At 39.6% G+C, this 21,375-nt stretch overlaps 1 protein-coding gene across 2 annotated transcripts in view; it reads right to left on the minus strand.

Moving 5' to 3' along the window:
* Positions 1 to 21,375, minus strand: part of LOC130916238 (transcriptional enhancer factor TEF-3-like) — a 92,601-nt gene that overhangs the window by 52,439 nt on the left and 18,787 nt on the right. The window contains exon 1 of one of the 2 annotated variants that reach the window (XM_057836777.1): positions 21,035 to 21,177. The exons of the other annotated variant lie outside the window; for it this stretch is intronic. The gene's annotated coding sequence lies outside the window, so the exon portion shown is untranslated. Of the gene's footprint in view, positions 1 to 21,034; positions 21,178 to 21,375 lie in introns of those variants that run through there. 2 annotated transcript variants of the gene reach the window in all.

Raw genomic sequence — 21,375 nt, forward strand, 5'->3', positions numbered from 1 at the left:
TGGTGTTTTTTCTCTCTGGTGACTTTCTGTGTTGAGAGAGGGTGAGTGTATAAAGCGTAAATAATGATATGAGTCATACACATGCGCTCTGTCTCTTGCTCTCACTCTCCATTAATATTCAACTAATCAATATTAATAGTAGTAAATAATTATTTTTGTTCTACTGTTTAGCAACTTGAGCTGTGGCTTTGGGTTTCTCTATAAATTCAATTTATTTCAGTTTTATTTAAAATACTTCAGTTATTTATTTTTTTGTTATTTCATTTACTTATTTTAACATTATATTGATGTTGATGTTCAATTTTGCAAATATGTTATGAAAAATGTAAAAAAAATCCTGTTCAATGAAAAAATATATTTTAACCCATACATACATCTCTAAATAACATATTTCAGAGGTATAATTACAATACCGTGATACCGTGAACCCACGCTAATTTTGCTTAAAGTGATCCTCTGATTTAAATACATGTAGGCTCTAATAAACCACAATTGTTCTCTTGTACTAAAATATGTTGTTAGAAACACATAAAATGTTAAATCAATGGCAATATTTTATAATATTTAGTCCATATTTTCACCGTTAGTTGGCGCCATGGTTTGCGGGCTCGCAGTGATGACATAACTGGTATCTTTCCGAATGTGTAGCGTGTTCAACAATTGCTTATTGCTGCCTAAACTCATGAAGTAAAATGCCACGATGTGCTGCTTTTGGATGCAATTTCCAGTCAAATGGAAAAAAGGGCAGTGAAGTGAGTGGTCAAGGTGGAATTATTATTTTTATTGAATAAATGTGCATAAGTGGAAGCTTCTCCCCCTTTTTGGTCCCTGTATGCATGTATCCTACCCACCACGCGTTACAACTGGCGCCCAACATTTTTCCTGGATCCTCAGTCAAGTAAGGGTCCCATCGCGTCTGCAATAATGGTTTTGGATCTGTCCATTTATTTTTATTCGTCAGTCCCACAGCGGCTTTTCGGATCAGTCTATTTTGTGGAATCGACAGCCTAATCGTGGCTGCGATATTGCCATGGGATCGGTCTAATTCCTGGAACTTCCAGTGAGTAAAAAACGCAGATTTGGATTAGTATTGCTATCTTTTTTGTTGACTATTCTTCGTGGGAGTTTTCCCCAAATCATACTAAATAATTAAAGCACTAAGGCACGCGACAGTGACTCTGACGTGGACCTTACAACAATGTTGGAGTTGGTCAGGGAATGCGTGTTTGCGTAATGCTGAGCTCCCGAGTGAAGAGTGGTCAAGGTGGAAATATTATTTTTTGTGAATAAATGTGCATAAGTGGAAGCTTCTCCCCTTTCTGGTACTTTTATACACATATCCTAGCTACCACGTGTTACAATGTACAAGACCTGGATTACACAAGGTGTGCTCTTTGGCCTGTACTGTATGTAAAGCACACGGCAGCTCTGGATGCTAACAATATACATAATTATATTGGGAAAACGTTTGAAAATGCAATATGCTTACCTTGAATATCTGCTAATAAAAACTGGAGTTCCCGAATCCCAACAGAATGCACTCTCGCTCCCAACTGGAGTTCACAACAGGACTCTCTCGCATCACCAGTTTTGCCCAACTTTTGTCTTATCAGGTATTTGCTGCACGCATTTTTCCCTGAAGCTCGTCTTGTGAACGACCGACAGTGCTGTCCTGCTCTTCACTTTTCAGATCTGGTTCAAATAGGAAGGGTAGAACTGACGACATGTTGGGAAAGCTAACGAGTGACAAGCTGGAATTTCTTGCCTGGCTCTGCCAGACTGTTCTCCCTGTATTTTTCAAACACTGAGAGTATAGTCTGGGAACCAGCCCATTAACGGCCTCTCGAGCAGGTACAAAATCAATCGACAAATCAGATTCGTTTATTTGCGTGACGTGTTCTTAACGAGCAACGTCACTCTTGCGCGTCGAAAGTCGTCTCTACAACAACACAGATGGTGAACGGGAGAGCCGAGAATATGTTCCAATCCAGGGTAAAATCAGTTTTAAATGACCAAAAACACATCGACACGAATCATTGACAACAGTCTGTCTCGCGCTAGCCATGTTGAATAAACTCCGCTCTCTTCGTATGTTTACTTCCTCGCGCAAGTCCCTCGTCCTGCCCTCGTCATTTTACTAACGTCACGTCTGCCCGTCGCTGATTGGTCCACTCCGCTGTCTGTTTGCTGTGGCTTGCTCCGCCCTGGAAATTGTATCCGCTTGAATGGTGGCCAGACTCAATAGCTGGAACAGCGGTGAGTCTGGTGTACCAGGCAAGGAATTTCGGCATTCGGGGCCAGTGACGTCACACACTGCGACGTAACAAGAATGGCGACCTATCACTTAAAATAATTTTACAAACTTTATTAAAACAAAAACATTAAGAGGGGTTTTAATATCAAATTATTATAACTCATACTAACATTTATGTTTTAAGAATTACTTGTCTTAAAAATAGAGGATCCCTTTAAGGTTATCATACCGTCAAAATCTCATACCGGAACATGTCTAATTGGACATCTAGCGCCAGCATTGGTTTCAAAACATGAGCACTCACAGCTAGCCTCACAGTTTAAATCAGTACTTCTCAAATAGTGGGGCGCGCCCCCCTGGGGGGGCGCAGAGCGATGCCAGGGGGGGCGCATGTGACCTCGGGGAACATGCTTTTTTTTTTTTTTTTTTTTTTTTTTTTTTGCCGTACTGGAATAAAGTGTACTTGCACATCCACTCAGTGGGTGGCAGTGGCGCTCTCATTTTCAGAGTGCACGCAGTATTTTTGAACTAAGGAAGAGCACTAAGCACACACAGAAAACAGGTATGAAGAGAAGTGTCCCGCCGCCGTTTTCGAAAGCCGTTTCCTGACCGGACTCACTCACGCAGCGACCCACTGTCTTGTCCGGTTCTCACGTCGCCGCCCAAGAAGTGCCATTTTCGGCTTGGGATCGTCACGACGACCGCCCTCACCTACGGTTCTACATCGGCCGCCGAGAATGCGCTTTTTTCGTGCCGTTTGCCTTTTAGAACGTGCCAAATATTGCCAACAATCGTCCTGCTTTGTCAGTGTTATATCAGTAAACCAGTGAGCATTGTTAGCATGCTCATTACAAAATAACTCCACACCATTTCAAAGAAGGTAAATACTGTGAGCAGCAAAAATAAAAACTGTCCTTCTGTCCAAGGACACTCTTTTTTTCTTTTATTCAGTTTTGTTTTTTCGGTCAAATTTTTTGGCATATTGTCCTCATGAGTGAATGTTTCTAATCAATTTTAATTTTTTATTATTTACTGATTTTATTACATTTTATTTTTCTGTATCAAATGGTCAAAAATGTACCTTGAGTGTATTTTTTACAGTTTGGATGTGACTTTTTTTTAAAAATTCAGGCTAATTGATGCGCGTCAAGTCTTCTCTGTTACAAACAAAACAATGTTAATAAGGTTATACTTTATTATAAGTTGATCTATGTTACTTTTTTTCTTTATTAGAAAAAAAGGACACAATGTTAGGCAGATGCGTATTTATAAAATTTTATGGACAAATGATACTATTTACAGTGGCGGCAGAGAGTTTGGGGGGGGCGCGAAACATTTACGTCTTCCTTGGGGGGGCGTAACAGAAAATAATTGAGAAGCACTGGTTTAAATGAATTGGACGTCTATTGCTGTCAATGGGAGGCAATGAGTTAATGAAACCACAATCATATGGAATCTCCCTTTGTTTGTTGGTTTGTGAAGTATGTAGCTAACTCGGTTTAATTATCCCGTTCTCAATGGGGATGCCGTCCGTCTATATCAGTGTCGAAGTGTGTGTCAGCCCTGCAATGTTCCAGTCAAAGGTGACCAAGATCTCTGGAATTTTAACTAAGTGTTTGTGTTCTTCCTTCACATTTTCTTGTTGAGTTCTAAACCGGTATTTTCCAAGAGAAACATTTTGACCCATTTACATTTTACAGTTTAGCATCATTTGTATTGTGGAGGCATGAAAAACATTCTCTTTTAAAAAATCAATTGTGCATTCTTTACCACTACCATCTCCTGACCTTGTGCTTATACACGTTTCTACCTATCTAGCTTGAAGGCAAACACTATTTTAATGATGATATGGCAAACACAATCGAGATGGATTGTATTGTGATAAACAGAAAACAGAATAAAGCAGTCATGATAATGAGGTATAATTAATTCAATGAGGCTTCTTACAAGGGGCCTACTACGGGTGTGACAATATATTGAAATGGTGATATACTGCATCGTGATACTTTGTATCCCAAAAGGTTATCGATATGCTCCTGTCAAGAATTGATATACAGTATCATTTTGAAAAGATTTATCTGTTTAAGAAAAAAAAAAAAAAAAAAAAAAAAAGCAACCTACAGGTTGCTACAAAAAACTTCCAGTAGAATAGTGTCTCTATTAACTCGATTGCTGCCATTGACAGCGCTAGACGCCCAATCCATTTAGACGTTCGTTCATTTGAAACCAGAGCATTCGCAGCCAGTTTTTCTGATTTTCGGGGCATTTACAGGTTGAGTTTGAGTCACTGCCTATTCATATGAGGAGATTCATGGGTCACCTCTTGTTCTGTAACCCAATCAACATGTAATGACCCAGAAATTCCCCAAAATCAACAGGAAGTTACCCAGAAATGCCCCAAAGTCCTGGAAATCAGCAAATGACCTGAAATGCCCACAATAAAACTCATTCGTTGTCATTGAACGCCATTGATGTCCAATCCATATTTCTGTTTATTACTTGCATAGTAAAATATTGTAGAATGAATTTCTTGACCCATGTATCGATAATTACCGTAATTTTTGCACTATAAGGTGCACCTGACTATAAGCCTCCAAGCACCGAATTTGACACAAAAACGGCATTTTATCAAAAATAAGCTGCACTGGACTGTAAACCGCAGCTGTCCTCACTGTATTATGGGATATTTACACTAAAAGATATTAACCCGTAACACTTTATTAGACAGAGGGATGATACGACTGTCAGAAGACCAAATGAACCACCATGAAACTTTGAACCAATTGGCTGCAAAGCTTCATTGCTGCAAGAAGCTTCATTTGGCCATAACTGCTCTTTTGGGGGGACAGCCAACCTCTGCTGCCACCTGCTGTCAACACTGTTGTTGTCCAACATGCCTCCTAGCATGCATTGCAGCACTACAGGTGTAAATAACAATGAAAATTCATGTTCTGTGCTAATTATTTCCTCGGTTACTGTTCCAGTTGTTTCATTAATTGCTAGTTATGGTATTTAGTGACACCTTATTTGACAGTGGCACCATAAGACTCATAATTATGACATGACACTTCCATTAGCATTAAGGAATGCTTATGATATGATATGATACTTTGTGTCATCCGGCAAATTACCTCACTTTTGAATGGATGCAAAAGATCTGAGCTGGATATCAATGGAGTTGGTGACATAATTTGCCAGATGACACTTAACTCATTCACTCCCAGCCATTTTCACCAGAGCAAGGCCCTTCGCTCCCGGCCGTTTTACTGGATTTTGACTGATTTTGCAAGGCCCACAGAAAATTCGGTTCTATTGCTATATAAACATGGAACCCAGCAAAAACGTATAAATACGTTCTATTTGTAATTGTTTCAGTGTCCCAAAAACGTATTTATGCGTCTTTTACGTTTTTTTTTTCTCGACAAAAGGCATCTCTAGGTTCTGTTGCACCTAAACTGCAATGCACAATGCTCAAAACTCATTTTAAAGCAATAAAACTGGCCACTGGAGGGCAGTAGCGCATTTTGTAAGAACTCATCTCGGGCCAAGAAAGAAAGAAGAAAAATAGTCAGGAAACGGAAGTTGGAGGGATCTTGTGAAGACGCGTGAGAATTTGAGAAAAATATGGAGAATGATCGGGGAAAAAAAGGCAAACGACATTGAAGGGGTGTTTTGAAAAGAAAACGAAACCATCGTCAAAGAAGGATTCAAAAAAATCTATCTTGATGAGACAGACGGTGACGGCCACAACAGCGTCAGGTTCATTGATATCCAGCTCGGATCTTTTGCATCAATTCAAAAGTGAGGTAATTTGCCGGATGACACAAAATGACATCTATCATAAGCATTCATTAATGCTAATGGAAGTGTCATGTCATAAGCATTCAGTAATGCCCATGATAGTGTCATGTCACAATTTTGACGCTGTCAAATAAAGTGTTACCTATTAACCCAAATAAATCAACAAACAAGCCACACTGGACTATAAGCCGCAGGATTCAAAATGAAGGAAAAATATAGCGGCTTTAAGTCTGAAAATTACGGTATATTGCCATATTGTGTGATCTTTAGGGGTGTAAAGGTACACAAAAATCTCGGTTCGGTACGTACCTCGGTTTTGAGGTCACGGTTCGGTTCATTTTCGGTACAATAAGAAAACAAAATGCAAAATATAAATGTGCTAGTTGTTTATTACACACCTTTGTGCTTTCAACAATAGGAACATTAGCCTATACAAAGCTAGAATTCTGCCCAAAAATCACGGGTATTTAAAGATAATCCAATAACAATTTGCCTTTCAGACCCAACGTATTCGTCAGCTTTCTTTCGAAAGAAAGAAGAAAAAAGAAGTCCTGTACTAAAGAGAAAAGCAATCCCAATGACAAAGATTTTAACATGTATTTTGCAAATGAAATGCCTCACTGAGTCCCTTTTTTTTTTCTTATGAACGGTTTTCAAAAGCTTTATTGGTGGATTTTCTCAAGTTAAAGAGCCACACAGAAATTAATAAATTTAATTGTGTAAGCAGGATCTGTCTATTATTCTTATTATTTAATTACAGGTGTTTTAGCTCATTTCAATTTATTTTATTTAAATGGGCTATTATTTATTTTAATATGTGTTTATATTTTACAAATGTGATGTAGTATTCATTTATATTGTATATTTTATGTTGTATAACTTTACTTCCTATGTGAATATTAGTTCCTACTTGTTTTGTTGTGGTAGGGGGGTTTTGTATTGAACACAGGGCCATGTTGGTTATTATTATAGCAGAGAAGACAGCAGTAAATCAACAAAGACAAGCCAATTGTACCCCGATCTACCACTCAAGAGATCTGATGGACTCAAAAAGTAGGTTACGATTGCATATTAGTTTGAAAATCGACCGGATCCACCGTATTTTTACACGAGTGACTTCCGGTCTGCCCAATCCTAGCTACCGGTAGTAGTATTGATGCAGGAGGGTCGCGTCTCGCGTCAAATAATAAACTTTGCCGTTCTTTTCGCGTGCGTCGTGTTGAGCCGCTTCTGGGACGCGTCTAACACGCGGCCGCACTGCGACTGGTGTGCATTGGCTGATTGACTTTAACACCCGCGTTTCACTGCGTTCTCGCGGCGGCCACGTTATGGTGCCGTTGACATTTCTGTCCTACCGTGTTGGTCCTCATTGCAGTAGAGAAGACGGAGTAAATATAATCTACACAAAGAAACTGTAACCCGATCGACTCACAGCCTCGAAAAGTAAGGGTTACATTACGTCAGAAACTCATTCGGTACGCCTCCGTTCTGAACCGAGCACCACGTACCGAAACGGTTCAATACAAATACATGTACCGTTACACCTAGGGTTGTTCCGATCATGTTTTTTTGCTCCCGATCCGATCCCGATCGTTTTAGTTTGAGTATCTGCCGATCCCGATATTTCCTGATCCGATTGCTTTTTTTTTTTGCTCCCGATTCAATTCCAATCATTCCTGATAATTTTTCCCGATCAAATACATTTTGGCAATGCATTAAGAAAAAAATGAATAAAACTCGGACGAATATATACATTCAACATACAGTACATAAGTACTGTATTTGTTTATTATGACAATAAATCCTCAAGATGGCATTTACATTATTAACATTCTTTCTGTGAGAGGGATCCAAGGATAGAAAGAGTTGTGTAATTCTTAAAGGACAAATGTGACTTTGTCTTTTATTGGTGTTATTGGTGGCCATAACCAGAATATATTTTAGCTTTTATTCATTTTAAGTATATTAATCTATATAAACATAATGATTAATTAAAAAAAAAAAAAAAAAAAAGATAATTTATTATAAGTGAGACTTGGCTTTTGACTAAATATTGCAATCTAGTGGATTTTTATGAGCTTTCAGTAAATGATAATTCAGGCATTTAACTTCTGCCCAAATGCATGATGGGAAGTGCAACCATGACTGTACGTAATGGTACCAATTGATATATCTTCTCAGCGTTTGGAAATAAATTAGGGTGTTAAGAAAAAGATCAACTACTACCTTTCTGTCCCATATTGCTTCCCACGATATATCTATACGCTGAGAGAGGGATTGTGAGGCTTTAGCCAATTAAAAAAAGGCTTCAAAGGCTGCCAAAATTCTATCTACTCATTTTACGTTACCTTTTAGTTCTGTGCATACGTAATACGGTGCCATTATAGATTGAACGCGACAATGCGTGAGTGGGTAGTGCAGCACATGCGTTAATTGCGTTTAATATTTTAATTTTATTACCGCCGTTGTGGCGATAAATTTGACAGCCCCACTTTAAGCCAAAACTAAAGACTCTGGATGAGTGTAAGACATTTTGTCTGTAACGTTAATATATATATATTTTTTTGTTTTGTTTTGTTTTTTTTGCCGATTCCAATACTTTGAAAAGGACGTGATCCCGATCGATCAGGATATCTCCTTAGTGATCATCATTATTGTGAGCCTTGTATTGCAAATCGTATTGTATCGTGAGGTACCCAGAGGTTCCCACCCTTAGTGTCGACTTCATATGGACAGATGGCTCAGATGAAGATATCATTTTCTATGAACCAGTGTTACATGCTGTCACTAGTACCCACCAAGTTACCGTCAATGGCAACAAAGGAGTTAACTATCCTATGAGGCACCATTTAAAAAGACACAGGTCAAGACTGCCTGTGAATCTCTCACTTGACTGGCAACGTTTACACTTGAGTGAGAGTACTCCCTGTTGCTTTCCACTGACCTTAATATTAAAATTTTAATACCAATGCCCTGAAAGCCATTTAACATATTTATATCGTCGTACAAAAAAGACAACAATAGGATAACAGGCTTCACGAGCTAAGCTTAGCGGGATAATGTTTCGGTGTGTGCATATTCTTTGTTTGTGAAACTGTGAAAATCCTGTCAGCATTCAGGGAAGCTTTGTTGACTTCATTCACAACGGCAATGAAAGCCTCCTCTTTTTCCCCCCACGTGAACAGAACCATCGAAATCCTGGGTAAGAGCTGCTCTCACAGCTGTTAGCGAATCAAGTGTGACGAAACCAAACAGCTGCATCAAACAGGATGTAATAACAAGATTTAACCCTGCCCGATGAGTAAATAACAATGAATAATGGCATGATAAAATTAAAAAAAAAAAAAAAAAAAAAGCTTTCACAGTTGTATGAGAGGATAATTATTTTTCAACACTACATTCCACACTGTTCTGCATTGTACTACTATGAGCAACTTTTTTCTTTTTTCCATTATTCCAGCATGTGGTCTCTGGTCAGAGTGCTAGACATGTTCCTTGCTGAGCCACACAAGGCAGGAAATGTTTTCCTTGGCAGACGCGTGTCGAATTAACACAAGCGCGCAGACCGCGGCAATATCCTCGACACCGTCCCTAATAAGCCAGCTAATGGGCCTGTTGAGTAATGAGCTCAAGTGCCAGAAAAAATGTGGCAAAAATACAGGGGATGTCGGCTGAAAACATTTCGTTCAATTACAGAAATCACAATGGGTACAAGCAGACATTCCATCAACGCTTGTATGTCATAGCTGAGCCGAAGAATGGCATTCATTCCTCATTCGGGAATTTGACCTAAAATTCAGAGTATGTCACATTCATTCGGTAGTAGATACTGTTATTTTTCTGTTTTGTCTTTGAGTACATATTTAGCGTGTGGAAGGCCACCAAATAACCTTTTCAAGAGGATCAGCTCATTGCCTTGTCGATATTTGATTTGGAAACCTGAGAGAGGACAACCAGTTGCCACTGTGACAGCATGATCGACACTAAAGACCTACAAAGTTGCTTTGCATTGATTGGAGCTGGTTGAATGACTTGAGTGGCTGGTCAGTGGTGACCTTAAATGGTGATTAAGTAGACACCTGTAGAGCTGCAGGGACAATAAACTCTGAAACATCTGGCCTGCTTTAGGGGAATTGTTATCCATAAAGTCGGCATCCGACTAAATCTTGAACCGTCACAACAACACTGTTGGGTTTAACCAGGAAAGCAGCTGGGACAGTCTTTCAAAAGCGGAAATGGACAGATACTAAATGCACTTCCACTACATGGCCAAAGGTACAGTTAATATGTGTTTTCAACTGTTGTGATTCAAGCAACAGAATCATAGCTTTTTGTTCAACAAACCCAGATTCCACACTACGTACAGTACATATGTGGGTAAAATTGGACGAGATTAGGCATGTGCCGGTATAATATTCTGATGGTATTATTAGGCCTGTCGCGATAACAAATTTTAGTGTGCGATAATTATTCTCATAAATTATTGCGATATGCGATATTATTGTGCCCCCCCCATTTTTTTTTAACCAATTTACAATAACACAGTGAGAATACAGTATATATTAATAGATCAAGTACACCCATTTAAATGCGATAAATATTTACTCTTAAATTCAAAAATACTTTTTAAGAAATCACAACTAAAAACAATAGACCATGCCTCTTAAGTAAAAAAACAACAATATTGATACTCCACAGAAACACAGAATAAATAAAATGTGTTTAAAAAAAAAATGCACTTAATAACTTAAGCATTTAGGCAAATGAAAACTTTTCCCGTCATAACTTCTGCAGTGGTGTTCCATAGGGATGCAACGATACAGTTAAGTCACGGTTCGGTATGATTTTTAATATGGGGGACACGATTTTCGATCCGATTCAATACATTTAATGCTGTGTAAAAAAAAATAACAATTATATTTTTTGTTTCATTTTTTTTTCTTTTTTTCTTTTTTCTTTGCTAACGAGCAAAAATTAAATTTCCATCATATAAACATGCATTTTAGTGCATAATATTTATGTGCTTACTTCTTACTGATCTGAAAAAAGATTGTATAAAAGTGCTGAGAACAATCTTTACTGTTTGTAAAGTGAGGCAGGGCACACTGTTGATTGCTACAGCTCTCTTAGCATAGCAGCTAGGTTTACTACATGAGCAAGACATCCTATTTGTGGTCCGAATCCATCTGTGTCACATACTGAATTAACAATATTTGCAACATTATCTATAGTCAATGGTATGGATTGATTTGGCCTGCTCAAGCCCCATTCAGTCATGACAGTTTAGAATTCATCGATGTAGTATATGGAGTCGGACTACGTGTCCCTTAATCACTCTGGGCTCACGTAGCCAATGGCATGGTACGTAGCACATCTAGTTTGCTATTTCATGATATCTAGTGTGTGGGCGCATTAAAAAAGTTAGCAAGCGCCGCTGAAGTCACGTCTACTCATTACTACACAACACCAGCATATGACAATCAACTTTCATAAACAGGACGAGTTTGAAGCAGCTGTTCGTTGTCAAAGTGAGGTTGTTTGTAGCAGCCAAGTCGGTAACAATGTTTTGGCGGACTTCGTTGTAAATATCCGGTGTTGTGCCCAAAAAATAGCTGCCCCGCGTGAAATGTCACTCCTGACGGGAGCGCCCACACGTCAACAACACCGGCGCGCCGTTGATGGTCCACAGTCACTCCGGAGCACTGACGCGGCCGGTATACGTTGAACAATAGATTATAATGGGAACGATTGGCTCCGGTGCTAGTTTTTGCCGGACCTGGAACAAAGATGCATTTTGCGCAGTTGGTAACGAGGAATCCGAACTTTTAACAGCACGTCTGCCGCACGCGCGTGCATGCGAGGCGATAAATCGCAGCGAAAAAATTACTGCCTTCATTTTTATTTATCGCGGGATAAATGGAATTATTGCATATTGCGACAGGCTTAGGTATTATAACCTTAAACCAAAATATCACCGTTTCACTGCATCACGGTATTGCAATTACAGCTCTAAAATGAGTTACTTTGAGATTTCTGGGTTTTAAAAAAACATTATCAAATTGGAACATAAGTATAATTTTAAGTTAAAATAAATTTTTAAAAAAAATCTTATAAGTAAAATTAAAATAAATGCAGACCTTTAGGTGAGCCTAAACCCACAGCCACAGCTCAACATTACTACCATCAGAACAAAAATAATTGAATTATTTTCCATAAAAAGCAAGTGTGTATGACTCGTATCATGTTTACATTATACACACACTCTCTTTCTCAACACAGACAGTTGCCAAAGAAAAAAAAAAACACCAGGTTTTACCACCGCTTGACACACTAACCATGCTGGAGTTAACTCTCATAGCTGGTGAGAAACGTTCATGTAAGTGTTTACTAGAGGCGTGCGAAATTTCCGATTCTTATATTATTCGTGATTCGGTCGTGGAAGATTTGAGAACGATTCACAAACATCCAAATTCCGATTATTGAAATATGCCAAATAAAGCGGAACTAAAGCACAGTCAGCGTGGTCTTCGGGACGCAATGAGGAACGGACGGACAACTTATGCCGCCAAATGAAAAAAAAACAAAAAAACAATAATACCTGACTGCGGCTGACAGCCGCTTCAAACTACACCCACGTTGCTACAAACTACATCCTCATAATGCTACGGTCGAAATAACATGTATTTAGAATTAGATGCGAAATGACGGACTCACGGCATTAGCACATGTGTAAACAACGAGATGACAAATGACAGATTTGCAGGCGTTAGTCAACTGCCATCTTAAAGCAGTAGACTTCTCTGAAAGGCTGTTGTAGCGAACCAAATTAACTTTTTATCTAAAATACACCTAAATCTCCAAAATCTTGACTTGAATTTATCTTTAAATAATGAAACAGTTTTAAAGCTTTCATATTTCGAAAGTAAACAGAAGGGAAATTATGGAATAACGAGAGCAATTTTAACAACTTTAACGGTTGATTCACAACATTAAATTAATTGAATGTAGTTTAAAGCTGCTGATACAGAATGGGGACTTGAGTATTTTCTTTACTGTTTTTGTAAAATTTTTGTAACTAATATACGAAACACTAAAAGCAGCTAATAGCTTGGGTTGCATCAATAATTGATTTATTATTGAATCGTAGCCTCTGAATCGTAATTCAATTGTTACGTGCCCCAAGATTCCCACCTCTAGTGTTTACTAACCTTTAATTTTGTGTAACTGCGAAATCATATTGGAGGTATTGCCTCCTAGGCAGCCACCCTCTGTAGAACATGTTTTTTCACATGTTGTTACGGTCCGCGACTGCGGAATACAAGATTGGACCAAGGAGCAGACAACAATTGAGGGGATGCGTACAAGGGTTTATTCATACAAACAAAACTAACACGCGATCACAGAAAAGGGGGGGGAATAACAAAAAGGGTCCGTGACAAGGGGTCGACGGGGATCAAATAACACTAAACTAAGTGGTGGGCAGAGAGCCAATAAGATAACAAAAAAGAACACACTCAATACCTGCACAAGGTAGAGGAATCACAAAACCAAAAACAGCTGACGAACAAGCTACCTAAATACAATAAGCCCCGAAAGTACAAGTGTTGAATGGCGATCAGCAAGTTAATATCTCAGCACACCTTGCTTGGGTTGCCTGCGTTTAAATACACAGCTGATGAACATTGGATGCACCTGGGTCCAGGGAACACCGCCCACACTTGTAAATGAGAAAATTGACATTGAAAATTGAAAATTGAGAAAATTGCAGCCAAATGTGACACATGTCGGTTGGCCCTCCTCCTCTAAGCTGCGGCTGTCTGTAACTTTTCTGTAGCCGAAGTATTCCGATACCAGCAATTTTGTTTTCTTCGATGGGGGAAATAGAGCAGGAGTTTCACCTCCTCAAGCCATCTTCAAGCACAGCTGACTCACTGACACTGAGCAACAACCGGTGGGGGTGGATTGAGTCTTACACCTGCAAGCGAGGAATTGCACCATGCATTTTTGGGACATAAAAAATAACTAATACCTAAGGTGCTTCTATATTACCAATGTACAAACACTGTATAGCCATATTTGGCATTGTCGTATATGCCCATTAGCTTTGATGGACAAGCTGTCATTGGAAATGACGGATAAAAATTAAGGGGGTATCTGTTCAAGTAGATGCATTAAACCGTTTTCTCATAAAATGTATTATTAGCGCTAGCTAAGCGCTGCATGCAGACTGTGAGAGTTTTCACGCAGACGCTTTAAGTGTCAAACAATCAGGGCTCTGAATAAGTGGTTTAGATTTTACAGGCATAACAACTTTCTTCTTCTTTTCCTTTCAGCTTTTCCCTTCAAGGGTCGCCACAGCTAATCAGATGCCTCCATCTTACCCTGTCCTTTGCATTCCCTCCTCTCATTACAACCACATGTAAACTTGGATAATAACATTTGTCATGTTCAGGTTGTTGCTGCTAAGGATTCAAAACTTACAGTTTTGCTTGTTTACTTCTAATTTTAAGATTTTTAAATTGTTTTATGTATGTTTTACTTTTATGAACTCAGAGTGTAATTTATTTGAAAGTTTAACCCAAAAGGGTAACTTTTCTTTATTTAGAATAGTTCTATTGTTTACATTTTTAAAAATGAAAGCATTTTCTCGCCTTTTTCACTTCCAAAACCAAACCGAAATTACATTTTAGTGTACCGTTTAACAGGGACAACAATAGACCTCTATCCACTTAAAGTGGGAGGATTAGCTGTGAATGCTCATCTTACAGTGCCACTGATGCCGCTAACCGTCCGATCCATTTTGACTGGGAGGGCTGCCCAAGCTGCCAGCCTCTCCCAGTCCAAATAGATCGGACAGCTAGCACTGTCAATAACAGCTATTGAGTTAAATGAGTGCCATGTAAAGGGTTAAAGAGATGAAGAGTAATTTTCAAACCGGGAAGTGAGGACAAGGTAAATCCACTAAAATAGCGCTCGGCACTGAGTGGACAGGTGTGAGAGAGCTCTACTGGGGGGCCCCAAGGCCATGCAAGACACCACTGTCCACCTTGGTGTTTATTTGTCCGCCCCCCCCCCCCTCCAGGCCCTCAAAGGGTAAACGTCTATTCTGGTTTAGGGTTACAGCTGAGCTGCCTTGAACCCCCGGACTACCGAGAGCACATGCCATTCCTGGCAGGCCAGTGCGCTCCTGGTGCACATCACACGCCCCCTGTGGACCCCTAAGACACACTTTGCCCGTATAACCTATCATTCTTGTTGAAAAAGTTATACCTAAAACACACCTCTTCAGGTTGATCTTGTGTAGCTTTTTAAAGGCTAAAGTGTCAGGAGGCAGCAGGTGGCAATGCTAACCGTCAAAGTAGCGGTTTGGCACTGTCACAACACAAGGTGATGACAGAACTTGTCTGATTGCGCCAATACTTCTGTCCAACGTGTTTTCCAACAACCGGATCCGTCCAAGACATCACAGGTCACATCGTGCCAAAGCCATTTGTTAACAAACATCTTTCAGCGACGTGTCATGGAGGAACGCCAGCTTACCTTTGCAGACACCTGTTTGGCAGCGGTAACGCTCAGATTCTTGACAGTTAAAAGGAAAGTTATCCTGATTTATTAATTGACTGCCATTGCCAGTGATAGACGTCCAATTCATTATGACTGCGAGGGACGGCAGTGAATGATGACCCCTAATTGTACTGTCAGTCACAAATAGACGTGTGCTATACCGTTGTATGAAAATGTCACATATTCAAAAAGCGCAAAAACTTTCCGTCATACTGCCCCTAACGTATTTTTTATGTCCCAAAAATGGAGGGAGAAATCCCTCGCTTGCAGCTGCAAGGCTCAACCCTCCCTCACTGGTTTTTGCTCAGTGTCAGTGAGTCAGCTGTGCTACACTATGGCTGGAGGAGGTGAAACTCCTAAACTTTTTGCTCCATTGAAGAAAACAAAATCCCTGGTATGCGAATACTTCGGCTACAGAAAAGTTACAGACAGCTGCGGCTTAGAGGAGAAGGAGGGCCAGCTGACATGTAAAACATGTTTGCAGAGGGTGGCTATCGAGGAGGCAATACTTCCAATTTGAGTTCGCATTTATACAAAATTAAAGGTTAGTAAACACTGTCATGAACGTTTCCCACCAGCTTCGAGAGTTAACTCCAGCATGTTTAGTGTGCCTAGCGGTGGTAAAATGTGGTGGTTTTTTTCTCTCTGACAACTATCTGTCTGTGTTAAGAAAGAGAGTGTGTGTATAATGTAAACATGATACGAGTCATACACACATGCTTTTTATGGAAAATAATTCAATTATTTTTGTTCTGATGGTAATCATGTTGAGCTGTTCTCACCTAAAGGACTGAAAGTTGTTAAAATTGCTCCCGTTATTCCATAATTTCCCTTCTGTCTACTTTCGAAAGTTTTAAAACTGTTTCATCATTTAAAGATAGATTCGAATCAAGATTTTGCCGATTTAGTAGTATTTTAGATAAAAAGTTAATTAGGTTCGCAACAACAGCCTTTCAGAGAAGTCTACTGCTTTAGGATAGCGGTTCTTTACTAAAGCCTGCAAATCTGTCATTTCACATCTAGTTCTCTACACATGTGCTAACGCCGCCGAGTCCGTCATTTCGCATCTAGTTCTAAATACATGTGATATCTACCGTAGTATTATGTGGACGCAGTTTGTAGCAACGTAGGCGTTGTTTGAAGCGGCTGTCGGCCGCAGTCAGGAATTATTATCTTTTTAAAAAAAAAATTTTATCTAGCGGCATAAGTTGTCGGTCCGTTCCTCATTATGTCCCAAAGACAGCGTTGACTGTGCTTTAGTTCCGCTTTATTTAGCATATTTCAATCATCGGAATTTGGATGTTTGTGAATCGTTCTCGAATCTTCCACGACCGAATCGCGAATAATCTAAGAATGCGAAATTTCGCACGCCTATAGTAAACACTGTAATGAGCTATATGAGCTATGAGCTATGGGAGTTAACTCCAGCGTGGTTAGTTTGTCTAGTGGTAGTAAAACCTGGTGGGTTTTTTTTCTCTCAGGCAACTGTCTGTGTTGAGAATGAGTGCGTGTATAATGTAAACATAATACGAGTCGTACACACGTGCTTTTTATGTAAAATAATTACATTATTTTTGTTCTGATGGCAATAATGTTAAGCTGTTCTCACCTGAAAAACTGCATTTATTTTAATTTTATTTAGAATATATCAGTTTTTTTTTAAATTTAAAAAAAAAAAATTATTTTAACTTAAAATTATACTTATTTTCCAATTCGCAAATATGGTTTGAAAAATAAAAATCCTGTTCAATAGAATTTTTTTTTTCTAACTCAAGTATCTCAAAGTAACACATTTTAGAGCTGTAATTGCAATACCGTGATACCATGAAAACCGTGATATTTTGGTTATCATACCTTCGGCTTCCCCCATCTGCCCTTTTCTTTTCAGGTTGAATTAAATGTGAACACATATAAAGGCTGTATGTTTGTTTGGATTTGTCATGCCTGAACTGAAAATAAATAAATTAAATAAATACCGTCAGAATCTCATATCGTCACATGCCTAGCCCCAAATACAATGCAATGACGGAACAAAAAAAAATAATTTTTTTTCTCATGGAATAATGTAATGAATAATTGGTTGCTTGATTGGCACAAAACAACAACAAAAACAAGGGATGTCACCTGATTTTTAGAATCTGCTGATATCGCGTCCCGATCCGATACCGAAAAATAAAGGTTTTTTGTTTTGTTTTATTTGAACAAAAGTTCCAAACAACTGTACTTTTTCCAGTACTTCCGCTTTCTCGGGCAGTGTTGCAGAGTATAAAACATTTTATAATCTTTTAGCTTTGCCATTGTATTTCTGGATTATTTTGTTACTTTTTAGCCCTTAAAAAGTAAAAAAAATATATATATAAATAAAATCATCCTGAACGATAGTGGAAAAAAATGAACATTGCGATATATAAGAGTCCACATTTACTTTTTGCGTTGGTTGCACTGATGAGCCTAACTTTTTTCTTAAGGTGCACCAACATAAAATGTAGGTGCGCACACAATTTTCATTGCATCACCTTTAACGCCATACTCTTAATTATTCTCCATAACCTTCATGTAATTCATTCATCTTCCGAACCGCTTATCCTCACGAGGGTCGCGGGGGTGCTTGAGCCTAACAGAGACCCCGAACCCCCACACAATATTTTTATTGATTATACACACTTTGCATGACAACAAAAAATAACAAAACAAAAACAGACAAACAAAAACTCCACAAGTCAAATAATTTTCCCACACATTAGGATACCACAGGTGGTTGTACACCACACTTGTCAATAAAGTCCAATGAAGGTTTCCACATTTGTTCCAAATCCTCTGCGTTCCCTCTCACCACGTAAGTTAACTCCAGGCAGCAAGTGAGGTACACCCTGAACAGATTGCCAGCCACTTGCAGGGCACATTTAGAAACACAACCATTCATGCACACACTCACACCTACGGACAATCTGGAGTGTTCAATCAGCATACCATTCGCGGTTTTTTTGGGATGTGGCAGGAACCTGGAGAAAACCCACTTAAGAATAACAGAAAAATGCTTGCCTTTATCAAAGAGAATTATAATACTAAGGGGCTGTGAGATATCAATACAACCGTTATGTTGCAAGATAACAAATATTAATAAAGTAAACAAAAAAAAATAAATTTAATCAATTAATAAATCAATTCATTAGCAATTATCGAAAATAGATCAAAAAATTACGAACATTTCCGAAAGTATTCCAGAAACAGCCGAATGGGGCTTTGACGTCACAGCCAACAACAAAAGGTCGAGGCAGGTGCCATCGTTGTTTATCGACGAGAGAGTTGCGTTCGTGTTTTATCAAGAAATAGCTAAAATGGTTCAAACCTGTCATGCTATGTGGTGTACAAATAGCCATTTGTCGCAATGTAGTTAGTACCCATGAGTTCCCGAACGCGAGAAAAAGAGCTGGACTATGCAGACAATGAGTAACGTTCGTCCGTGCAAAGAGGGCTAATTTTGCAGACCCAGCCTCCGGCACGGTTTTGTGTGGTGCGCATTGAAAGCTATTCGAACTATGGACAAATGAAATCAAGTTTTGCTAAGAAATTGCTGCTGAAGCAGATGCAGTGCCCACCATACACGCGCAGCCACCTAAATGTCCCGAAATATCAAGAAAGAGGACGATGACTGGCACTGATGAGACCACCCCACCACCCCAGGCTAAGCAAAGGAGGGGAGCAGCCAAGCTCGAAATGGCCACAGTGAGTACTCTTTTATAATAAAAAACATCACGCATTGGATATAGGACTGGACACATGTATAAATTATCGCTCGTAAAATATATACAACAAATCCTCTAATCCCATTCATATGTGTCTGTTACACACATATAAATGATCATTATTCTATACCTTACTTTATTTTGCAGTCACGGTGTATCAGCTTCACAAAAAGAAATGCAAAACAAACTATTCGGTGTTTCCCACACGATCTGTTGCCGGTGTTTCATCAGTGTGATTGCTCCCCTCAATGATCGTTTCATTAGGCTGAATTGGCTTACGTCTGGGCTCAAATTTATAACCCAAAACACCAAAGAAAAGTTCATAACTCTCCTCGTCACCATTAGAAGAATGTTCGTTACGTCGGATTCGTCGCTGCAACTAGAAACAAAATTGTCCGCCATCATCACCGCCATTCAGTATTAAGCACTGAGCCGGGTGTTTCCTAGTTGTGACGTCACGCACACAATATGCTAGATTTCCGGGATCTCGGGCGCCAGTCGTTTTAGCTTGACAATCGATCCAAATTTCTATCATTTTCTTAGTGTTGCGATTTGTGTAATTACATGAAGTGGCATGATATGAATCCAAAAGGCATGCGTTTATGGATAAATGATGGAATATTAGCATTTCCCCAGGTGTTGTAATTCTCTTTAAATGCTTCATTCAGTGAGTCCACTCAAATTCACTCACGCTGCCGAGAACAGCCTGTCGACAACGAAGATTGACTAAACGATGATTAATACATTGTGCCTTTGATTATGGTGTTACCTCACCAGATCAAAGCTACAAACCTGTCAATCATCGTTAACTTTAAGTACCACACGCAAGCCGCACCGGTGAGCAAGAAAAGCAGCAAGAGGAAGGGTGAGAGGCAGTACAAGCATAAAGCAAAAACATCAAATACAGTACATTTTTTTAATTAAAAACCTGATCTTTTTCACCCAATTCCGATGCTCTGAAAAATCGCGTGATCGGAATCGGATCAGGACATCCCAAACAAAAACTCGAGTTGGTTCATAAAATCAATTTATCACCCAAGCCTTATACAAATTATATAAATCACACATCCATTATGTACACCCCCATCACTGTTTTTAACAAGCACGTTCAAAGAGAAGAAAATTGTTGAAACGGTTTCTATTTGAGAACAAACTGTCTTGGTCATTTTATCTATGAATACCCATCCTGACATGCAACACGTGGTCCTCGTCCTATGCCTCATATTTCATCTATCCACCATTTTCCATACCGCTTATCATATTCAGGGTCACATAGGAGCGGGAGCCAAACCCAGCTGACTCGTGGCCAAATGAGAGCTACACCCCTGGTTGAAATGCAACGCCAGTTGCATGAAAGTCAGATATGTGAACCACTACACTACGTACTTCTCTGCTTTATATTTGATCAGACTGTCACACCTTGATTTCCAAATAAAATTGTAATAGATTTCACTAGATTCCAAGCCTGGATTCTGATATTTTTATGAGAAAAGACTGAGCATCTGTGAGGATTTGGCCAACAATTTGTTATGTTGTGGGACCGAGTGGAAGTGACAGCTGTGCAGGAAACACAAGAAGGTGAAAGAGTGTGTGTGCACGTGTGTAAAATAATCTCTGTCATAAACGGTATCTGAAAGTGAAACAGATAGAGGGGCGGGGCGTACCGTACATCTTGCCCTCGTCAGAGAGGATGATCTTCCTGCGGCCACAGGGCGGGTAGATGGCCAGGGCTTCTTGGAAGCTCTGCTCGATGTCGGGGCTCCATACGCCCTCTGCATCATTCTCCAAGGGCTTATCTAACACGTCCCCCAGCTCCTCGCTCCCAGCCCTGGGGGAGGGAGCCGGCACCCACTCCGTAGACGTGGTGGGAAGCAGGGATGGGGACCAGGGAGCAAGGTGTGGGTGCTTGGCGGTTAGGGGTGCTGTTTTGGGACAAGTGAGGGTAGAAAATAGGTCGGTTGGATTGACGGCGTAGAATCCACCAATGTGATGATGTTGGGGGAGCCCTAG

Source organism: Corythoichthys intestinalis, chromosome 5 (assembly GCF_030265065.1).
Source record: "Corythoichthys intestinalis isolate RoL2023-P3 chromosome 5, ASM3026506v1, whole genome shotgun sequence".
NCBI classification, from domain to species: domain Eukaryota; kingdom Metazoa; phylum Chordata; class Actinopteri; order Syngnathiformes; family Syngnathidae; genus Corythoichthys; species Corythoichthys intestinalis.